The sequence below is a fragment of the Carettochelys insculpta genome, chromosome 14, assembly GCF_033958435.1.
Source record: "Carettochelys insculpta isolate YL-2023 chromosome 14, ASM3395843v1, whole genome shotgun sequence".
Taxonomy (NCBI): domain Eukaryota; kingdom Metazoa; phylum Chordata; order Testudines; family Carettochelyidae; genus Carettochelys; species Carettochelys insculpta.
The window spans coordinates 46,014,748-46,036,906 of NC_134150.1; the positions used below are offsets into that span (position 1 = coordinate 46,014,748).

Below are 22,159 nucleotides of genomic sequence, written 5' to 3' on the forward strand. Positions count from 1 at the left end.
GAAACTATGATTTATAACGATTTCTCTTGGTATGTTAGGCTTAGCTGGCATGTTCTGTTTATTTTAGCCTAGTAACTTACTTTGTTCTGTCAGTCATCACTTGAAACCACTTAGATCCTACTTTTAATAGTTAATAAAATCACTTTTGTTTCTTCTTGGAGTGATTATTCATGTGCATTCCATGTTAGGTGTGCACACACGCTCATGAACGGTAGCAGGAAGATTTTTCCCCTAGCACAGGGGCTGGCAACCAAAATAGCAAGGAGAACCAGTTTTTCCAATCTGGTAAAAAAGCTCAATAATTCAAGAGCCTCAATGCATGTGACTATGAGATGGTCCTTAATAAATAACATCAAACCATACTTTTTGTAACCCCTATTTAATGGGATTGTAGTGAGTCAGTATGGCCTCCCGCAGACTCAGAGGCAGATGAGGCTGCAAAGAGGCCCTGGTGGGCAGGCCCGGAGCTAGGATACCAGAGGCCCGCCCCTCAGAGGGCGAAGCCCAGGGCTAGAAGAGCCCAGGGCAGGGCTCAGGGCTCATTAAAGGCTGGGCCTCCGGGCAGGGAGGACGTGCCTGCCCAAGCTCCCCGGTGCCAAGGGGAGAGGGGCTGTCGCCGCCCAGCCAGGCCGGAGGAACAAGCCCCCAGCGGCTTCCAACAGCCCCGAATCCAGATGCCCCAGGGGGACTACCCGGACTTCCCAGACCTTCCAGGGCCCTCACGCCGGCGGAGACCCCCCGCCTGGGAAGAAGCCTCAGGAGCGGCCTGCCACAGAGGCCCAGCGGACCGCTGTAGCCCTCAGGCCCAGGATCGCCGCGGGTCCCCCATGCTACCGCCGCCCGACTACCCCAATGACATTGAGATGGGCGACTGGCCGGAGCCCCCGAAGGTGGATGACCTGGAGGAGACCGACCTAGAGGGACCCCCTGACCAGATGGACTGGGACCTTCCGCCAGTGGAGGTAGAGGTAGGAAGTGGCCCGGGGAACGACACTGCCGAACCCATGGCAGTGTGTTGCGGCCTGGATCCCCACTGCCGTGGTCGTGTGTGAGCGACCCCCAGGGCCCCGGGCCAGGTCGCAGTGGAGTGGGAGGGCCTGCGACCCCCTACCCCCTCCTTGACAGGGCCAGCCTGCGCTGGGCCTGCGCTTAAACCTCCTTATCCTGCTGCCCGGCCCCAAACTGAGGGCTGGGCCGGTGCTTAAACCCTGGTGCTGTTGCCCGGCCCCAAACTGAGGGCTGGGCCTGAGCTAACCCCTTGTGAACTGCTGCCCCACCCTGGACTGAGGGCTGGGCTGGGCTTGTACTGCCATTGTGAACTGCTGCCCTGCCCTGGACTGAGGGGTTGGGGCCTGTATTGTATTGCACTGGGAACTGCTGACCGCCCCAACTGAGTGCGGGCTGGTGTTGCAACCCCTCTTTGGTTGCCGACCGCCCTAGGCCAAGGGCCGGGTGGTCTAGGACTTCCTACAGGGATACATGTTTATTGCGGGACATTCACAAACTTTTTACATATTCTGTTTCCTCACACTTTACATGCATGATTGTACCATTGTTTTTCTGACTTTTACTCCTGAACCTTCTCTCTCTCTCTGGAGGATGCTAGAGGGAGTTATCCGGCATTTCAAGATCACATATCATTTGCTGTTTTGAGAGTTGTTCATTTTTGGGCTTTTAGATATTCACCATTTATTGAAAACAATCAGGAAGGGCTTTTTGCTTTGCAATTATAGCATCAGGAGCCACAAAGAAATCTTTAAAGAGCCTCACGTGGCTCTAGAGCCGCAGGCTGTAGACCCGTGCCCCAGCAGGTAGCTGTCAGGTCGGTGCAGCGCCCGCTGAAGTGTCTCCTTCATGGCACTCAATATAGGCACCACTGATCCACTCTCCCAGTTCCTTCTTGCTGCTGGTGATGGTTAGCTGGAACTCCCCATGCTCGTGAAGTGCTTCAGCAACAGCTGTTAATTTTTGTCTTGTAAATAGTTTTTATGATTGTCGTAATTAGTTGATAGTTAATTTTAGTAGTTAATATTAATTAGGGTATGTCTAGAGCATATTTAATTGCATAGCACTTTTTTTTTTTTGAGACAGATCAGTGGCTTTTTTTTTTTTTAAGACAATTTTTTGCTGAGAAATACGACAGGGTGAAGTTGTTGATTTGGTTTTTTTGCATTAGAACTGTTTTTACGCCCCGCTTAGATGCATTTGTGGTGACAACGAAAGGCTTGTTATAGTTTGGGGTTTTTAGCACAGGCTTAGACATAAGAGCCGTTTTGAGTTGGTTAAAAGCTTTTTGGCACTGGTTAGTTTACTTGACTTTGTTGGGTTGGTTTTTTTTTGGTTAGATTTGTTAGAGGTGTGGCAATCTTACTGTAATGTGGTACAAATTGCCTGTAATATCCGGCCAACCCTAAGAAGGATTGAACCTGTTTTTTTGATTTTGGGACAGGCCAGTTTATTATAGCTTTTACCTTGGCTTTACCTATAGCTTTTACCTTGATAGTGCCTTGACCCACCTGAGCTACGTCTACACGTGAAGCCAACATCGAAGTAGCTTATTTCGATTTGGAGACATCGAAATACGCTATTTCGATGAATAACATCTACAGTCCTCCAGGGCTGGCAACGTCAACGTTCAATTTCGACGTTGCGCAGCACCACATCGAAATAGGCGCTGCGAGGGAACGTCTACACGCCCAAGTAGCACACATCGAAATAGGGATGCCAGGCACAGCTGCAGACAGGGTCACCGGGCGGACTAGCGTTTCCGGGGCAACAGCTAGCCGCTCCCTTAAAGGGCCCCTCCCAGACACACTCAGCCTGCACAGCACGCGGTCTGAGGAGCCATAGGCACACAGACCCCGGGCGACGCAGGCATGGACCCCCAGCAGCAGCAGCAGCAGCCAGAGGTCCACCCAGCCTTCCCGGCAGGAGCAGGGCTCGCCCTGATCCATGCCATGTGGGAGGCAGCTGAGCACCTCCTTGCTACACCGGAGGAGGAGCTGCCCCAGGGCAGCAGGGCTCAACCCCCAACTCTGCAGCACCCTGCCCCCTCCCCCCCCCCGCCTCACACGCCGCCGCCTGTGGAGCTACCTCACCAGCACCGACTGGTGGGAGCGGCTGGTGCTTGAGGAGTGGGACAACGACTGCTGGCTCAGGAACTTCAGGATGAGCCGGCAGACATTTATGGAGCTGTGCCAGTGGCTCACCCCCGCACTCAGGCACCAGGACAATGCCATGCGGCGTGCCCTCCCTGTGGAGAAACAGGTCGGCATCGCTGTCTGGAAGCTGGCCACTCCAGACAGCTACCGATCCGTGGGACAGCAGTTTGGTGTCGGCAAGGCCACCGTCAGGGCTGTCCTCATGGAGGTAAGAGGACCCGCGGGTTAAGGGCAGGGCAGGGGAGGGGGGCCTGGGCAGAGGAGGGCAGGGCAGGGCCACGCACACCCTGTTCACCCCTCATTGGTGCTCTCCCATGTGCTTTCCCTGCAGGTTGTGCGTGCCATCAACGCCATGCTCCTGCACAGACTCGTGAGGCTGGGGGACCCAGATGCCACCATCGCGGCCTTTGCCACGCTGGGCTTCCCCAACTGCTTCGGGGCTCTGGATGGGACTCACATCCCCATCCGTGCCCCACATCACAGTGGAGGACGCTACATGAATCGCAAGGGCTACCATTCTGTGGTCCTCCAGGCCTTGGTGGACAGCTGGCCTGGCAGCACCCATGACGCCCGGGTTTTCCGGAACTCGGGCCTGTGCCGCCGGCTGGAGGCGGGGACCTACATCCCCCAGCAGGAGATCCCTGTGGGGGACACCACCATGCCCCTCTGTGTCATCGCAGATGCGGCGTACCCACTCCGGCCCTGGCTCATGCACCCGTACTCGGGCCATCTCTCCGCCAGCCAGGAGCGCTTCAACCAGCGCCTGAACCACGTGCGCCAGGTGGTGGAGCGCTCATTTGGCTGCCTGAAAGGACGCTGGAGATGTCTCCTCACCCACCTGGATGCGGGCCCCAACAACATCCCCCAGATTGTGGGTGCCTGCTGTGCCCTGCACAATTTGGTGGAAAGCAAGGGGGAGACCTTTTATCAGGGCTGGGCTGTGGAGGCCGGCAGGGCCGACCTGCAACCACCTGCTGCCCCCAGTCGCCAGGTGGACCCCGAAGGGACCTGGGTCCGGGAGGCCCTGCGGGCCCACTTCCATGATGAGGCCGCGGAGTGAACTCTGCCAGGCCCCTCACTGCCCACCCCTTCCTCCACAACACTCCCTGCACCTACGCCCACACCACGGAGCACCCAGCCGCACCCCCCCCCACTTTTCCTGGACAAATGACAGCACGCACTTGTGGCTGAACTTAAACTGGTTTTTCTTTTAGAACTTTTTTTTTTTTAACTATAATTAAAACAAGAACAAACTATATACAAGACCTCTTCTAACAAAAGTATTCTATACAAATAAAACAATAATAAAAGGGATTGCACATAACGGAGACGTTGGTCAATAAAAAGAAAACCAGGGATGATAAGGAAGGGGAGAACTATTTACATGGGGGGGACGGGGCAAAGGCGGGGCACAAATATAAATGAAATGGGTCAATAAAACAATCCTCTTCTTGGACATATATAACTATATACAAGGGGGGGGGCGACATCCCGGGCCCCACGCCCCTAAAGTCCAGCACTGGGGGTGGGCGGCCGGGAGCCCCACCTCAGCCGCAGCCCTGTCCGGGGCTGGCTGGGGGCCGGGCGGACCGGAAGATATGACCGGCGAGTCTCAGCTGGCCCCAGGTGTCCCTCGGCGGTCCAGCCCTCGGTGGTGGGTGGCGGGGCGACGGCAGACGGGACGGTGACGTGCGGAGCAGCAGGTGGTGCGGCGGGTGGAGCAGGCAGGGCGGGTGCTGCGGTGGCCGGCACGGCATGGGGGGCCAGGTAGTCCACAAGACGGTTGAATGTCTCCATGTAGGCCCCCCATGCCTCTTGGCGCCAGGCCAGCGCCCGCTCCTGCAGGTCCAGGTGGCGTTGGTCCACGCGCAGGCGCTGCTCTGCGACCTCTAGCTGCCGACGATGGATGGCCAGCAGCTGGGGGTCTGTCGCCGTCAGGTGCTGTTGCGGGGTCCGCCGTCTAGCCCACTGTGGGGCCGGTCGGTCCTCCGCCGAGGGGCTTTCCTGGAGCGATGGCCCCGGAGGGGATTCCGGGACCACTGATGCCTCGCCGGCTCTCTCTTCCGGTCCTTCCGATGGTGCAGCTGCGGAACGCAGGAGGAGGAGGGGAAGAAGAATGGAGACAGGCGTTAGTGTGAGCCCCGAGCTGTGACCCTTGTCCCCCCACCCCTGTGCTGCAGGTTCCCCATCCCCGTCCCCAGGAGATGCTACTGGGATGGATGGGGTTCAGGGGTCCCCTTGCACTGCAACCCGTCCCCTGGCGGAAGTGACTCTCACTTCACTCAGCAGGGTCTGACAGGAGAGGTTTCTTAGGCCACAGATGCCCGGTTTCTCTCGGGAGTGACTGCACAGCAGTCAGAGACAGTCCTTCCAACCCGTCCTGGGGAGAAGACCCTAAGGGGTGCCCCTCTGAGGTGTGGCTTTCCCCCTCCTCAGACTGGCTGCCTTCCAGCTCTCCCTTCCCCTAGCCTCTACCTGCGGCCCCCACCCCGATTCAAAGCCAGCTCGGCTCCTCCCTCCTCTTTGTTCAGGGCAGAGATGTCACCTGCCAGCTGTAGCCCCAGGATCATCTTTTGCCCCTGGGAGCTATTCAACTTGTTGCTCATATCTAGCCTGAGTCTCCCTTTTGCACTCCCCCCACTCCATCACATGCTGCTGCTGCGGGGTGTCCCACCCCCTCCTCCCTGGGGACCCTCGAGGTTCCGCTCCCCCCTGCCCCGGGGATGGGCCATGGCACTGTGGGCTTGCTGTGAGGGACATGGCCCTGCTGTCCTTGGGGCCATGGCCATGTGGGCATGTGGGGGGCCCTGGGCACATATCTGTTACCCCCGCCCCTCAACCCCGGGGGTGTACACCAGAGGGGGGTACATACCTGTCGGTCCACACCCACGGTCCGGAGATCCCCGGGGGGCGGACGCCCGGCTGCTGCTCCGGGAGGGCGGGAGGAGGATCTGCAGCCCGGACTCTGCAGAGGAGGAGCCCCCCATCTCCTCCTCCTCCTCCTGCCGCGATGGCCCGGGGGTGGGCTCCGGGGGGGCCCCCGGGGTGCGGGGCTTACCTCCGGGATGGACTCCGGCTGCAGGGCCTGCTGGGGCTCGTCGGCCGAAGTATCAAGGGTGGCCGGAGGGGAGGAGGTGTGCCAGGGGCCCAGGATGTCCCTGAGCTCCCTGTAAAAGGGGCAAGTGACGGGGGCAGCCCCAGATCGGCTGGCCGCATCCCGGGCCCGGGCGTAACCCTGCCGCAGCTCCTTAACCTTACTCCTGACATGGTCAAGAGTGTGGGCAGGGTGACCCCGGGCGGCCAGGCCCTCGGCCAGCCGAGCGAACGCATCCGCGTTCCGCCTCTTGCTCCCCATTACCTGGAGCACCTCCTCCTCGCTCCAGAGCCCCAGCAGGTCCCGCAGCTCGGCCTCCGTCCAGGAGGGGCCCCGCTGCCACTTCCCAGCCTGGCTGCTGGGCTGGCTGCTCTGGCTCCCCTGTGGTGGGCTCCCCTGGGGGGGCTGCCGGGCAGCCATGGCAGGTGCTGGCCCTGTTCTGGGTGGCTGAGGGACATGCAGGCTGGCCACGTGTCTAGGCTGCCGCCTGCACGTTCCCTCAGCTTCCTGCACAGGAAGGGAGGGGGAGGGGACCTTTAAGGGGCTGCTCCATGCAGCCACCATTGAGCTGAGGGACTGGAGAGAGCGTCTCTCAACCCCTCAGCTGATGGCTGCCATGGAGGACCCCGCAATTTTGACATTGCGGGACGCGCAACGACTACACGGTCCCTACTTCGACGTTGAACGTCGAAGTAGGGCGCTATTCCTATCTCTTGATGAGGATAGCGGCTTCGACGTCTCGCCCCCTAACGTCGAAGTTAACTTCGAAATAGCGCCCGACACGTGTAGCCATGACGGGCGCTATTTCGAAGTTAGTGCCGCTACTTCAAAGTAGCGTGCACGTGTAGACACGGCTCTGGTGTTTAAGGAAGGTTACCCTGTTTAAGCCAATTTGACATTTTTTTGCCTAAACTATTAGCCCTGCCTTCCTTATGCATTGGAAGACAGCTTGGAGATGTACTAGGTGCTTTGCCCATGAATTAGAAAATACAGCCACATTGTTGAGATAGGCCACGGCAAAGTTTTTAAATCCGGCTAATAGAGTATTTATGAGCCTTTGGAAGGTTGCAGGTGCATTGCGCAGCCCAAAAGGTAGAACATTAAAGTTATATAGGCTGATGTGCATAACAAAGGCAGATTTTTTCCTTGCTGCTTTTTTTAGAGGTACCTGCCAGTACCCATTGGTTAAGTTTAGAGTGGAGATGAACTGGGCATGCCCCAGATTTTTTAATAGCTTATTTGTTTGTGGCATGGGGTAGTTGTTTGGGCGAGTTACAGCATTTGGCTTATGGTAGTTTACACAAAAACAGATTTCCCCATTTGGTTTGGGAACTAGGACTACTGGAGAAGCCCACGCACTTTTTGAAGGGCAAATTATACCCATTTGTAACATGTTTTTGATTTCCCTTTTTATGGCTGCTTTGGCTGAAGGAGCCATTTGGTAGGGTTGGACCCTGAGAGGGCGAGCGTTGCCTGTGTTAATGGAGTGAGATGCTCATTTGGTTTGTTCTGGGGTGGCTGAGAACATTGGGGTGAACTGGGTACACAGCTGCATGATTTGTTGGCGCTGCTTACGGCTGAGGTTTATGGAGAGGCTTACCTTTGTTTACTTTACCCTTGCCTTTTTTATTGTAGTAGGCTTCCTTTGGCCATTTTGTCCCCTCCTCCTCCTGGGCTGTGAACTGAAGAATTTTGAGTTTTTGAGGATAAAGGGCTTTAGAGAGTTGACATGATATACCTTAGGTTTAAGGTTAGGGTTAGGGAATGCTATGAGGTGATTAACGGCCCCTAGATGTTTTTGGACAGTGAATGGCTTTTTTTAGGATGCTTTTGTTTTATTTGCCTGGGGCACCTTTAGTACCATGATTTGTTCCCCTATTTTGAAGGACCGGTTTTTAGCATGTTTATTGTACCAGGCCTTTTGCTTTTGTTGAGCGTTTTGCAAGTTTTTTTGGGCAAGAGTTAGAGAGTTTTTAATAGCATTTTGGAGGTTGTGAACAAAATCCAAAATGTTAGATCCTGGGGAAGGGTTAGTCCCTTCCCATTGCTGCTTTATCAGCTGTAAGGGACCCTTAACTTTACAGCCATACATCAGTTTAAAAGTTGAGAATCCCAAACTGGGATGGGGGACATTTTTATAGGCAAACAGTAATTGTTGTAAGGCCAGGTTCCAGTTATTGCAGCGTTTACTAACGAACTTGCGTATTATGGCTTGCAAAGTTCCGTTGAATTTTTTTACCAGGCCATTTGTTTGATGGTGGTAGGGGGTAGTAACTAAGTGTTTTACTTTATGAGCCTTCCAGAGGCATTTTATTGCCCCTGCCGGGAAATTGGTTTTCTGAGGGCCAACCTACCCTGGCAAAGATGGGCCTGGGCCACATCTCTAGCTGTTGTGCTGCCTAGGGCCATGGCTTCTGGCCATTGGGTGGCAAAGTTCACTAGGGTTAATATGAACTGTTTTTCTTTGGGAGTCTTTTTAGGGAATGGACCCATAATATTCACAGCTACCTGCTGGAACGGGACCTTTATGATGGGGAGGGGTTGGAGGGATGCCTTGATCTGGTTTTGGGGCTTTTCCACCTACTGGCATACCTTACAAGTATGGACATAGCTAGTGGCCTCCTGGCGCATTCCCTCCCAGTAGAATGACCTTTTTAACCGGGCTTTGGTTTGGCTTACCTCAGCATGGCCACTAGGGTGGTTATGGGCTAAGCTTAAGAGCTTTTCCCGGTACTTAGTAGGGACCACCAGCTGTTTTTGAGGATGCCCATTCTTTTGGTGTTTATGGGAAAGGGATTTCCAGTATAAAAGTCCTTTTTTTTTTTACCACAAACCTGGTTTTGTTTGAAGGGCTGAGTGGCAGTGGATTATTTTTGGCCGCCGTCCAAGCTTCTTGGAGGCTCTTATTTGCTTTTTGTTTTGCCTGGAACTGGTCTTTGAGAGCTGGAGATGTTAGATTAGGTTTCACAAGAGGCAGTGTAGGAGCAGAGGGCACCTGTACAGGGGAGGGATTACTTTTTTTTGGGGTATGGGGGAGTATTGTAGATTCAGCTGTTACTGCCAACTTCATGGTGTTCCCTGTGGCCAACTTTGACCCTGGCACTGGTTGTCCTACCCCACTCTGGCTCTGGAGCCAGCCTTGCCTGGGGCTCAGGAACTGGGTTAGCGGCTGTGTTTGCAGCTACGGGTTTGAGTTTAGGCACCACCACTGCAGGGTTCAGGGTGTTTGGGTATACAGCCTGAGCCCTGTTAGGCTCAGAAGAGGTTTTAGGTGAGGAGATCTGGTTAGCCTTGCTACGTGTGACCACTTCCACCCTCTTAACCTGGTTTACATGGTTGGCCAAATTTTCCCCCAGCAGCGTAGGAACAGGGTAGTTATTATACTCTGCAAAAGTTTAAGTCCCTGACCAGCCCTTGTACTGCACTGGTAACTGGGCAGTAGGCAGGTTAAAGGAGTTAGCCTTGAAGGGTTGAATGGTGACCAGAGTTTTTGGGTCCATGGCCTTGGGGTTTACAAGAGATTAGTGGATTGCTGACACCTGTGCTTTGGTGTCCCTTCACGCAACAATCTCCCGCCCTCCCACACTCACAGTTTCCCGCTGCTTTGGGGGGATTTGTGAGACATTGGGGCCTGAGGCTTTTGGAGGCAACCCCGGAGTGATGAGCTGCAGCCTGTTGGTACTTTTGGGACAGTTGGCCTTGACATGCCCCATTTTATTACATTTAAAGCATTGCACCATGGGTGCACCACTGGAGTGGGGGAGGTTCCCAGGGGATGGAATGGAGGGACGGGGTGGGGGGGAACCCTGGAGTTTTGCTGGAGGTGTGTAGGGCTCTTCCCTGCGAGGTGGGGGTTTGGCTGGTTCCCAGTTGTTGAAGGTTCCTCTTAGACTGCTTTCCTGGCTGGTTTTTCCCCTTAGCTCCATCCATTGGGCTTCGAGTACTCCTGCCTTTTTTAGGTTTTTTGGTTTTTCATTCAGGATGTACCCTATAATTTCTCCTGGAACCCCCTTAAGGAACTGTTTCATCTGCATTAGGACATTTTTTTTTGGTTGTGGGCTTTCTCTTTAGAGAGCCATGTTTTCCACTTTTTTAGTACACGACTGGCATGTTCGGGGAAGGGTGTGGTTGTGGTTCACTTGGAGGCCCTGAAGCGACACCGCGCCTGTTTAGGAGTGAGTTCCATCCTGAGTTTGGCTGTTTGCTTAAACAGTTTATAATTATTTGCCATGACCCCTGGCAGGCTAGCTGCCACCGCTAGTAGAGGACCAGTGATTTGTGATCTTAATTCCATCATGTACTGACAAGGAGGAATGTTGTACCTTTGGCAGGCCCTTTTAAAGTTGAGGAAAAAGTCCTCGACATTATTCCCTACTTGGTACATGGGGAGTTTTCTGGGGGGCTGAATGGTGATGGGGCTGTTGGGTGGAGTACCTGAAACATCTGTTCTTCTTCGAGTGGTCCCCGTGGGTGCTCCACCGTAGGTGTTGGGCTCGCCCCGGCACCGCAGATTGGAAACTTCTAGCAGTGTCCATTGGATCACGCCTGCGCCGATGTGCACCGCTCCTCTGCGTGCTCTCGGCCACATGCGCAATCCGGTCCCCGCCAGTTCCTTCTCAACTGCCAGCAGCTGCAGACGGAATTTGCTCTGGCTCCAATGCCTGAGACCAAAAAAAAAAAGAGAGAGAGAGAAACTGTGGTTATTGTTGTTGATAGTTATTAGGTGTTAGCAGTTAGTCGTGTTCTCACTGTTCAAACTGTTGTGCAAAAAAAAAAAAAAGGAAGAAGAAGAAGCGAGGAACAAAGGGGAGAAGAGCGGACGCAGGCGGCTGCCTTTGGCAGTCCGCTACCCCTGGAGGCCGTGAACATTATTTGGTTAAAGACTTCATTAGCTGATAAGTACTCTATTAACATTTAAAGATTTACAAGCCGCGGCAGCGATGTCTTTGCAGGGCTTTAAGAGGTGTGCGTCATGCCGCGAGACCATGCCTGCCTCAGACGGGCATAGCGAGTGCATTCGTTGTCTTGGAGAGGCTCACGTTACTCAGAAGTGCTCTCATTGCACTAGGCTTACAGCCAGGGCCAGGAAAGACAGGGAAATGAGACTAAAAATGATCCTGTTTGAAAAGGCCCTCCAGCCTGAACCACTGGAGAAGCCCCAGAAAAAGGGGCCCTTGGGATTGCACAAGGGGAAGGCGGCCTCCCTAACCTCCTCAGTGCAAAAGAAAAGGAAGCTCTCTCCAGCTCGATCCTTGCCGGTAACACCAGCGAGCAGGACGAGCGAAACACAGGTCCCTGACCCCCTGGCTGCTCATAGTGGGGATACAGCAGCGCATAGGAGCGCGCTTGGGCCTCTGACTGATCAGCAGTCAGCACCAGGGCCAAAAGGTGCCGGAGGAAGCTATCCGCACGGCACCGCGTGCAGCGGCACCAGGGTCCCCGGCACCGGAGGGAGTGGCGCCTGCTCCGCAGGGGCGGGGGAAGACAAAGACAAAAACCCGGCACCGCAGTCCGGCTCCAGACGTCATTGCGCTGCCGTTATCACCCAGCACCCCCGCCCCCGAGATACACACGCCGCGCTGGGCAGCCACTCCAACGGCCTGTTTCAGACCTCCCTCCCCATTCCTTCAGCCACCATCACCATGGCTCAGACAACCTTCACCATTTTCCAGTGTGGGCCCCTGCGAATACTATCACAGATCATCTCCGCCGTTTTCAATGTTGTCACGGAGATCACGCTCTTCCAGACACCATATGTACACATCCCAATCGTGGTCCAGATCTCCATCTGCAGGCCCTTGCCCGTGTTGCCATGGCCGCCCTTATCATACTGAACACCGGCACTGGGGTTCCAGATCCAGGGGCAGATCCCCACTCACACCCTGCCAACACCCCCTCATACAGTCCCACTCCGTGGGAGGAACACAGCTTCCCCAGACAGACACTGGTCCAGAGTCCAGGGACCTTCCTTCACAACCCGCAAAAGAGCGGTTATACCGACAAACTCAAGGGTCAGAAGAAGTAGAGGAGGTATACCGCAGTGGCGCCTCCTCATCCTCTCCGGATGAGGTGGGTGTCCCTGGGGACATCTCTCCTTCGGACGACCTTAAGCAATTCCAGGAGCTGTTCAAGATAGTAGCATTCACACAGGACATTCGAATAGCGGAGGTGCAGGAGAAACATCGTAAACTGTTAGCAAGAAGCAGGATTTAGTAGTGGGGAATTCGATCATTAGAAGTATAGATAGTTGGGTTTGTGATGACCGGGAGAACCGTATCGTGACTTGCCTGCCTGGTGCGAAGGTTGCGGATCTCTCAAGGCATCTAGACAGACTTATGGGCAGTGCTGGGGAGGAGCCGGTGGTCATGGTACATGTTGGTACCAATGACATAGGGAAGGGTAGAAGAGATGTTCTGGAGGCCAAATTTAGGTTACTAGGAAAGAGACTGAAATCCAGAACATCTATGGTGGCATTCTCTGAAATGCTTCCAGTTCCACGCGCAGGGCCAGATAGACAGGCAGAACTTCAGAGTCTCAATGCGTGGATGAGACGATGGTGTAGGGAAGAGGGGTTTAGATTTATTAGGAACTGGGGACACTTTTGGGGTAGGGGGAGCCTATACAGGAATGATGGGCTCCACCTAAATCAAGGTGGATCCAGACTGCTGGCATTAAACATTAAAAAGGTTGTAGAGCAGTTTTTAAACTAAGAGGTGGGGGAAAGCCGATTGGTGCGGGGGAGCACGTGGATTGGACGGAGACTTCTCTTACACGAGGCTCCATAGATAGGGATGCCCTAGAAGTTAGTCAGATAGGGAACGTGGGAAATAATATATGGGCAAGATCAGATGTGAAACAATCGCATATAAAAAAATCCAAGGCGTCTGTGAAAGGCGGACATATAAATAGTGGTAGTTTTTTAAAGTGTTTTTACACAAATACTAGGAGTCTGTCTAATAAGATGGGTGAACTGGAGTACCTCATATCAAAGGAGGAAGTTGACATAATAGGCATCACAGAAACATGGTGGAATGAGGACAATCAGTGGGACACTATCATACCGGGATATAAATTATATCGGAAAGACAGAACAGGTCGTGCGGGTGGCGGAGTGGTACTATATGTGAAGGATAATATAGAATTAAATGAAACAAAAATCCTAAAGGAATCAAAATGTTCCGTAGAATCATTATGGATAACAATTCATTCCTCTAATATGAATATGGCATTAGGAATATATTACCGACCACCTAACCAGGACAGTGATAGCGATGCTGAAATGTTAAGGGAGATTAAAGAGGCTATCACAATAAAAAACACAGTAATAATAGGAGATTTCAATTATCCCCATATTGATTGGGTACATGTCACCTCAGGACGGGAATCAGAGATTAAATTTCTTGATGCCTTAAATGACTGCTTCTTGGAGCAGCTAGTACAGGAACCCACAAGGGGAGAGTCAATTCTCGATCTAGTCCTGACTGGAACGCAGGATCTGGTCCAAGAGGTAACTGTTACTAGACCGCTTGGAAATAGTGACCACAATATAATAACTTTTAATATTCCTGTGTTGGGAAGAACACCGCAATGGTCAAACACTCTGGCATTTAATTTCAAAAAGGGGAATTACACTAAAATGAGGAAGCTAGTTAAACAGAAACTAAAAGGTAGAGTAACTAAACTAAAATCCCTGGAAGCTGCATGTAAACTGTTTAAAGACACCATACCAGAGGCCCAACTTAAATGTATACCCCAAATAAAAAAAACACAGTGAGAGACCTAACAAAGACCCACCATGGCTTAACAGCCATGTTAAAAAGGCAGTGAGAGAGAAAAGGGCAGCTTTTAAAAAGTGGAAGTCAAATCCTAGTGAGGAAAATAGGAAGGAACATGAACACTCCCAAATTAAGTGTCATAGCGTAGTAAGAAAAGCCAAAAAAGATTTTGAGGAGCAGCTAGCCAAAAATTCAAAAAATGATAGTAAAATGTTCTTTAAATACATTAGAAGCAGGAAGCCCGCTAAAGAAGCAGTGGGGCCCTTGGACGATAAAGATACAAAAGGAGCGATCAAGGAAGACAGTGCCATTGGTATTCTCTTCAATCCTTCCTGTTGTGGGTAGGGGCCCGGGCAGAGACAGGTGCATCCTAGAGGTGAATGCCTGGCTGCGTGGATGGTGTCGCTGGGAAGGCTTCGGTTTCTTCGACCACGGGATGCTATTTCAGGAAGGACTGCTAGGCAGAGATGGCGTTCACCTTTCGAGGAGGGGAAAGACCATATTCGGAGACAGACTTGCTAACCTGGTGAGGAGGGCTTTAAACTAGGTTTGCCGGGGACAGGGGAGCAAAGCCCGCAGGTAAGTGGAGAACATGGAAACCTGGGAAATGGGTCGGAAGTAGGAGGGAGCATGGGCAACAATGTCAGAGTAAAAAGAGGGCCAGGAAAAAACTGGGGGGAAAGTTCAAATCAATATCTAAGATGCCTATATACCAATGCAAGAAGTATGGGTAATAAGCAGGAAGAACTGGAAGTGCTAATAAATAAATACAACTATGATATCATTGGCATCACAGAAACTTGGTGGGATAATACACGATTGGAATGTTGGTATTGAAGGCTACAGCCTGGTTAGGAAAGATAGACAGGGAAAAAAGTGGGGAGGTGTTGCCTTATATATAAAAAATGTACACACTTGGACTGAGGTGGAGATGGACATAGGAGATGGACGTGTTGAGAGTCTGTGGGTTAGTTTAAGAGGGGTAAAAAACAAGGGTGATGTCCTGTTAGGAGTCTACTACAGGCCACCTAACCAGGTGGAAGAGGTGGATGATGCTTTTTTAAACAACTAACAAAATCATCCAGAGCCCGGGATTTGGTGGTGATGGGGAACTTTAACTATCCAGATATATGCTGGGACACTAATACAGCAGGGCACAGACTATCCAATAAGTTCTTAGACTGCATTGGAGACAATTTTTTATTCCAAAAAGTTGAAAAAGCCACCAGGGGAGAAACTGTTCTGGATTTGATTTTAACAAATAAGGAGGACTTGGTCAAGAATTTGAATGTGGGAGGCTGCTTGGGTGAAAGTGATCATGAAATTATAGAATTCACAATTCTAAGGACTGGTAGGAGGGAAAACAGCAAAATAGAGATGATGGATTTCAGGAAGGCAGATTTTGGTAAACTCAGAGAGCTGGTAGGTAAGATCCCATGGGAGGAAAAACTGAGGGGAAAAACAACTGAGGAGAGTTGGCAGTTTTTCAGAGACATTATTAAGGGCCCAAAAACAAGCTATTCCCCTATGTAGGAAAGATAGTAAATATGGGCAAAGACCGCCTTGGCTTAACAAGGAGATCCTGCATGATCTCAAACTAAAAAAGGAATCCTATAAAAAATGGAAACTAGGACAAATTACAAAGAATGAACATAGGCAAATAACACAGGAATGCAGGAGTAAAATTAGAAAGGCTAAGGCACAAAATGAGCTCCAACTAGCTACAGGCATAAAGGGTAACAAGAAGGCCTTTTACAAATATATTAGAAACAAGAGGAAGACCAAGGACAGGGTAGGGCCATTGCTCAGTGAGGAGGGAGAAACAGTAATGGGGAACTTGGAAATGGCAGAGATGCTTAATGACTTCTTTGTTTTGGTCTTCACAGAGAAGTCTGAAGGAATGCCTGACATAGTGAATGCTGGTGGAAAAGGGGTAGAGTTAGGTTTTGAAATAAAAAAAGAACAAGTTAAAAACCATTTGGAAAAATTAGATATCTGCAAGTCACCAGGGCCTGATGAAATGCATCCTAGAATCCTCAAGGAGCTGATAGAAGAGGTAGCTGAGCCGTTAGCTCTCATTTTTGGAAAGTCATGGGAGACAGGAGAGATTCCAGAAGACGAAGAGGGCAAATATAGTGCCCATCTACAAAAAGGAGAACAAGAACAACCCAGGAAATTACAGGCCAGTCAGCTTAACTTCTGTGCCAGGAAAGGTAATGGAGCAGGTAGTTAAGGAAGTCATCTGCAAGCACTTGGAAGGTAGTAAAGTGATAGGGAACAGCCAGCATGGTTTTGTAAAAAACAAATCATGTCAAACCATCCTGATAGCTTTTTTTGACACGATAATGAGACTCGTAGATAAGGGAGAAGCAGTGGATGTGGTATACCTAGACTTTAGTAAAGCATTTGATACGGTCTTGCATAATATTCTTATCGACAAACTAGGCAAGTCCAACTTAAATGGGGCTGCAATAAGGTGGGTGCATAACTGGCTGGCTAATCGTACCCAGAGAGTAGTTGTTAATGGTGCTCAATCCTGCTGGAAAAGCATAACAAGTGGGGTTCTGCAGGGGTCTGTTTTGGGACCAGTTCTGTTCAGTATCTTCATTAATGATTTGGATATTGGCATAGAAAGTACGCTTATTAAGTTTGCAGATGATACCAAGCTGGGAGGGGTTGCAACTACCTTGGAGGATAGGGTCATAATTCAGAATGATCTAGATAAATTGGAGAAATGGTCTGAAGTAAACAGGATGAAGTTTAATAAAGATAAATGTAAGGTGTTGCACTTAGGAAGGAATAATCTGTTTCACACATACAGAATGGGAAAAGACTGTCGAGGAAGGAGTACAGCAGAAAGGGATCTAGGGGTTCTAGTAGATCACAAGTTAAATATGAGTCAACAGTGTGATGCTGTTGCAAAAAAAGCAAACTTGATTCTGGGATGCATTAGCAGGTGTGTTGTGAACAAGACACGAGAAATCATTCTTCCGCTCTACTGTGCGCTAGTTAGGCCTCAGCTGGAATATTGTGTCCAGTTCTGGGCACCCCAATTCAAGAAAGATGTGGAGAAATTAGAGAAGGTCCAGAGAAGAGCAACTAGAATGATAAAAGGTCCGGAGAACATGACTTATGAAGAAAGGCTGAAAGAATTGGGCTTGTTTAGCTTGGGAAAGAGAAGATTGAGGGGGGACATGATAGCGGTTTTCAGATATCTTAAAGGGTGTCATAAGGAGGAGGCAGAAAACTTGTTCTTGGCCTCTGAGGAGAGAACAAGAGGCAATGGACTTAAGCTGCAGCAAGGGAAGTTTAGGTTGGACATTAGGAAAAAGCTCCTGTCAGTGTGGTCAAGTACTGGAATAAGTTGCCAAGGGAGGTTGTGGAATCTCCCTCACTGGAGATATTTAAGAACAGATTAGATAGATGTCTATCAGGGATGGTGTAGATAGTGGTCGGTCCTGCCGTCGGGGCAGGGGAATGGACTCGATGGCCTCTTGAGGCTGGAACCAGCCCTGGCTGTCCACCGCAGCCTGCAGGACCACAGGGTGGTAGCCTTTCCTGTTTATATATCGTCCTCCACTGTGCTCCGGGCGCAAATGGATATGTGGGTCCCGTTGAGGGCCCCAAAGCAACGTGGGAACCCAAGCACAGCAAAGCCCACGATGGCCCTGTCCAGATCCCCGATACGGATCACCCACTGGAGGAACATTGCGTTGAGGGTGTGGACCACCAGCAGCGGGGAAGACAGGCGCACCCGTGAGGGTGTGTCCCATGCCAGTCCCCTCCCCCCCGCCCCACCTTGGGCTAGCTGTTCCTGCCCCCATCCTGGCTGCATCCTCGGTCTGCAGTCCTGGGACCCCCAGCTCCTGCTGGCTGTGTGGCCCGGGCCTCCTTACCTCCATCACAACAGCCCCAGCTGTGGCCTTGCTCACACCGAATTGGTCCCATGGAGCGGTAGCTGTCTGGAGTGGCCAGCTTCCGGACAGCTATCATGACCCTCTTCTCCACGGGGAGGGCGCACCACACGCAGGTGTTTTGATGTCTCAGCATGGGGGACAGCCACTGGCAGAGCTTCATAGAAGTCTGCAGCCATATCCGGAATTTCCGGAGCCACTGGTTGTTGTCCCACTCCCTCATGACCAGGTGCACCCACCACTGTGAGGTGGTGGGGTAGCTCCACAGCCAGCAGAGCACACTGGGGGGAGGTGGTGGCGCCGAAGAAGCCAAGGGTCTGGAGCATTCCTGGCTGCCCCTGCGGGTCCCTCCTCCAAAACAGGAGCTCCAGGGCAGCCATCACTGCTGTGGCCAATTATGGGTAATTGTGCCACTGGCAGCAGTGAGCAGGGTTTCCAGATGCTGCTGGTCCATGCTCTTATCTGGTGGGCACTATGTCTGTGCGGCTGATAGCAGCTCTGCAGGCCTTATGCTGTGCATGCCGAGTGTGTTGGGGAGGAGCCCTTTAATGGGGAGGCCGGCTGTGGTCCTGGAAGGGCTTGTCTGCCATGCGGCCCCAGCTGCAGCATTTCCTGGCCCCTTCTTTCGAAAGAGGGCGTGGGTACATGAAGGCACTCTATTTCAGTGGGCTCGCTGGCCACTTTTGAAAGGGCAGATGGCCCTTTCGACGGTGCGCATCGACAGCGCCAGCCTGGTCTGTTTGTAGATGCTCCACTTCAAAAAAGCTTCTTTCGATTCCTCTCTTTTGAAAGGCACCCTTTCAAAATGGCACTCTAGTATAGACGTAGCTTATATGAATGGCTCTGAATGCTCATCTGGAGGAACAAAAGAAAGAGCTATGGAGAACATCTTGACTGGTATGGAGAAAGTAAATAGGGAAGTGTATGTATGCCTCATAATACAAGAATTAGGGTTCACCAAATGAAATTAATAGACAGCAGTTTTAAGGGAAACACAAGGATTTATTTCATCACACAACACATTCATTGTGTAGAACTCAATGCCAGGGGATGTTGCGAAGACGAAGACTATAAAAGAGATCATAAAAGAATTAGATCATAGAATCCTAGGGCTGGAAGGGGAAGGGACCTCAGGAGGTCATCAAGTCCAGCCCCCTGCTTCAACCAGGATCAACCCCAACTAAGTCAGCCCAGCCAGGACTTTGTCAAGTCAGGACTTAAAAACCTCTAGGGATGGAGATTCCATCACCTCTCTAGGCAACGCATTCCAGTGCTTCACCACCCTCCTGGTGAAGTAGTTTTTCCTGATATCCAGCCTACTCCTCTCCTTCTGTAACATCAGACCATTGCTCCTTGTTCAGCCATCTTACACCACTGAGAACAGTTTATCTCCATCCTCTTTAGAGCTGCTCTTCAGAAAGTTGATGGCCGCTATCAAACCACCTTTCAGTCCTCTCTTCTGCAAACTAAATAAGCCAAATCCCTCAGCCTGTCCTCAGAGGTCATGTGCTCCAGCCCCTTAATTGTTTTTGTTGCCCTCTGCTGAATCTGCTCCAGCATGTCCACTTCCTTTTTATACTGGGGGGGGCCCCAAAACTGGATGCAATACTCCAGCTGTGGCTTCACCTGTGCCAAATAGAAGGGAAAACAACTTCTCTAGATCTGCTCAAAATGCTCCTCCTAATGCACCCTAATATGTCGTTAGCCTTCCTGGCTACAAGGGCACACTGTTTACCCATATCCAGTCTTTCATCCACCATAATCCCTAACTCCCTTTCCTCTGTACTGCTGCTTAACCAATCGATCTCTAGCCTATAACAATGCTTGGGAGTGTTCCGTCTCAAGTGCAGGACTCTACACTTCTCCTTGTTGAACTGCATCAGATTTCTTTTGGCCCAATCCTCCAATTTATCTAGATCATTGATCACTACCTGTTGGCTTGATGGCTGGGACCAGCTTTCTATCTATCTTACAGTCCATGGATCCAATCCATACTTCCTTAACTTATGGGCAACAAGTCCTAATGTCCCACAAGATTTCAGCAATGCCAGTTATATAAACATGTCTTGATGGCTGGGACCAGCTTTCTATCTCTTACAGTCCATGGATCCAATCCATACTTCCTTAACTTATGGGCAACAAGTCTGATGCAGAAATGCCTAACATAGGGACCTGATTGCACCCTCAGCAAGTTTGCGAATGACACAAAGCTCAGGGGAGAGGTAGATATGTTGGAGGGTAGAGATAGGATCCAGAGTACAGGAAAAATGTACAGAGAACAAGAAAAGCCATTATTCACAGCATTTGTGGACTTAACAAAGGCGTTTGACGCAGTTAATAGATCAGGACTGATCTTCATTGGAATCGTTTGTTATGAACAGGGGAGTCAAACAAGGGGTGTGTTCTTGCCCCTACCCTCTTTGCCATATTCTTCTCAGTTTTACTAAATTGCGCATTTCAAAACTCACCAAATAATGTATTTCTCCACACAAGATTAGGTGTCTCTCTCTACAACCTGGCAAGACTCAAGGCCAAAACAAGGTCAAGGAAGTCCTCAATAGGGAACTCCTCTTCACGGATGATGCAGCTCTCATCGCTTATAATGAAAACACTCTACAGTCACTGATGGATTTGTCCAGAGCCTGCAAGTTGTTTTCTCTTGACACATGCATGAAAAAAACTGTTGTATTCACTCAAGGTATACCTCAGCAACCCAATGTCATTCCAGATAGCAGCCCATTAGATGTGGTTCAGCAATTCCGTGACCTTGGATCTACTGTCACCACAAACCTATCCATGGACAAAGAAATGGACATCAGAATCAGGAAGGCAGCTACTATTTTTGGCAGACTTACAAAACGAACATGGAACAATCCTAAGCTGACAGTGAAAACAAAGATACTAACCTGCCAGGCATGTGTATTAAGTATCCTGCCATATGGAGCTGAGACATGGACCACTTACTCGAACCAGGAATAAAAATTGAATGGCTTCCATCTTTGCTGCCTCTGGAGAATTATGAATATCAACTGGCAAGATAAATAGTGACAGAAGTCCTATAAAGATCTGGCATACCCAGCCTCATAGCGATCCTTAAAGGCAGAAGAGTATGATGGCTTGGTCATGTGAGAAGAATGGGTGATGAACATCTTCCCAAAAAATCCTCTTTGGTGAACTGTCATGTGGGGTGAGAACAAGAGGAAGACCAAACCTAAGAATCAAGGATATATCCTAAATCACCATGAAAAAATTCAGCATCGATCTAAACTCCTGGGAATCTACATAATCAGATGGAAATACGTGATGGCGAAGATTGCTACAATAGGACGCATCATCCTTCGACAGTATATGAGCAAGTCATGCAAAAGAACTTTGTCTTCAAAGGAAAAACTCTCGGACTCAAGAATTCGGAAATAGACTGACGCAGTTATTGCAATCGACTGTGCAAATCCAATATTGGATGGACAAGCCATGGGAGAAGCTGGAGACTCAAACACTGCCCATAGATCCTCACTGCCGCTGCTAACCACCATCTCTCGAGATGAAAAGTGGCCATAGATTAATAAACAAAAGTGATTTTATTAAGTATAAGAAGTAGGATTTAAGCAGTTACAAGTAATAGCAGACAGAATAAAGTTACTAAGCAAAATAAAACAAAACATGACTAATTTACTAAGAAGCTTGTTACAGGCAATACTTTGCTCTAACAGTAGTTTTAATTATTTTCTTTCACAGACTGGACGGAAAACTTCCCAGTCTGGGCTTGATCTTTCCCCACCACTCAGATGTTTTCAGCAGTCATCTTGAGGGGTAAGCAGCACTTCTTAATTTTTGGCTTCTCACCTGTATATATATTTTGTCAAACATGTGAATTCTTTGTGTTCAGTTCAAATTTTTTCTCACTTCCAGTGGAAAAGTACAGCTCCTAAGGTGGATTCCAGCATCAAAGTGATGAGGTGTCCTGGGGCAGACCCACTTCCTCAGATCTTGAGATAGGGCTGTACTGGTAATAATGCTGAAAGTGAATTGGCGTGTTGATTTATGTAAAAGAGATACAAACAAAAAAAATTGAAATGAAAACTGACAAATCAGGTACATAGGACAGAAGGGGGAGGAAGAGAGAAAAAAATACTGACTGTAATAAGTGTCTTAGTAGTGTCATTTAACAGACACAATAGTAATTTCTTCCCCCCTCCTTCCTACCCTTCAACCCAC

General features: G+C 50.5%; 1 protein-coding gene across 4 annotated transcripts in view; it reads left to right on the forward strand.

The window, feature by feature from the left end:
* LOC142020575 (carbohydrate sulfotransferase 5-like) overlaps window positions 1-22,159 on the forward strand; it is a 41,581-nt gene that overhangs the window by 15,190 nt on the left and 4,232 nt on the right. For all 4 annotated transcript variants that reach the window (XM_075008559.1, XM_075008562.1, XM_075008560.1 and 1 more), the window contains one exon: window positions 21,680-21,754. The gene's annotated coding sequence lies outside the window, so the exon portion shown is untranslated. The remainder of the gene's footprint in view (window positions 1-21,679; window positions 21,755-22,159) is intronic.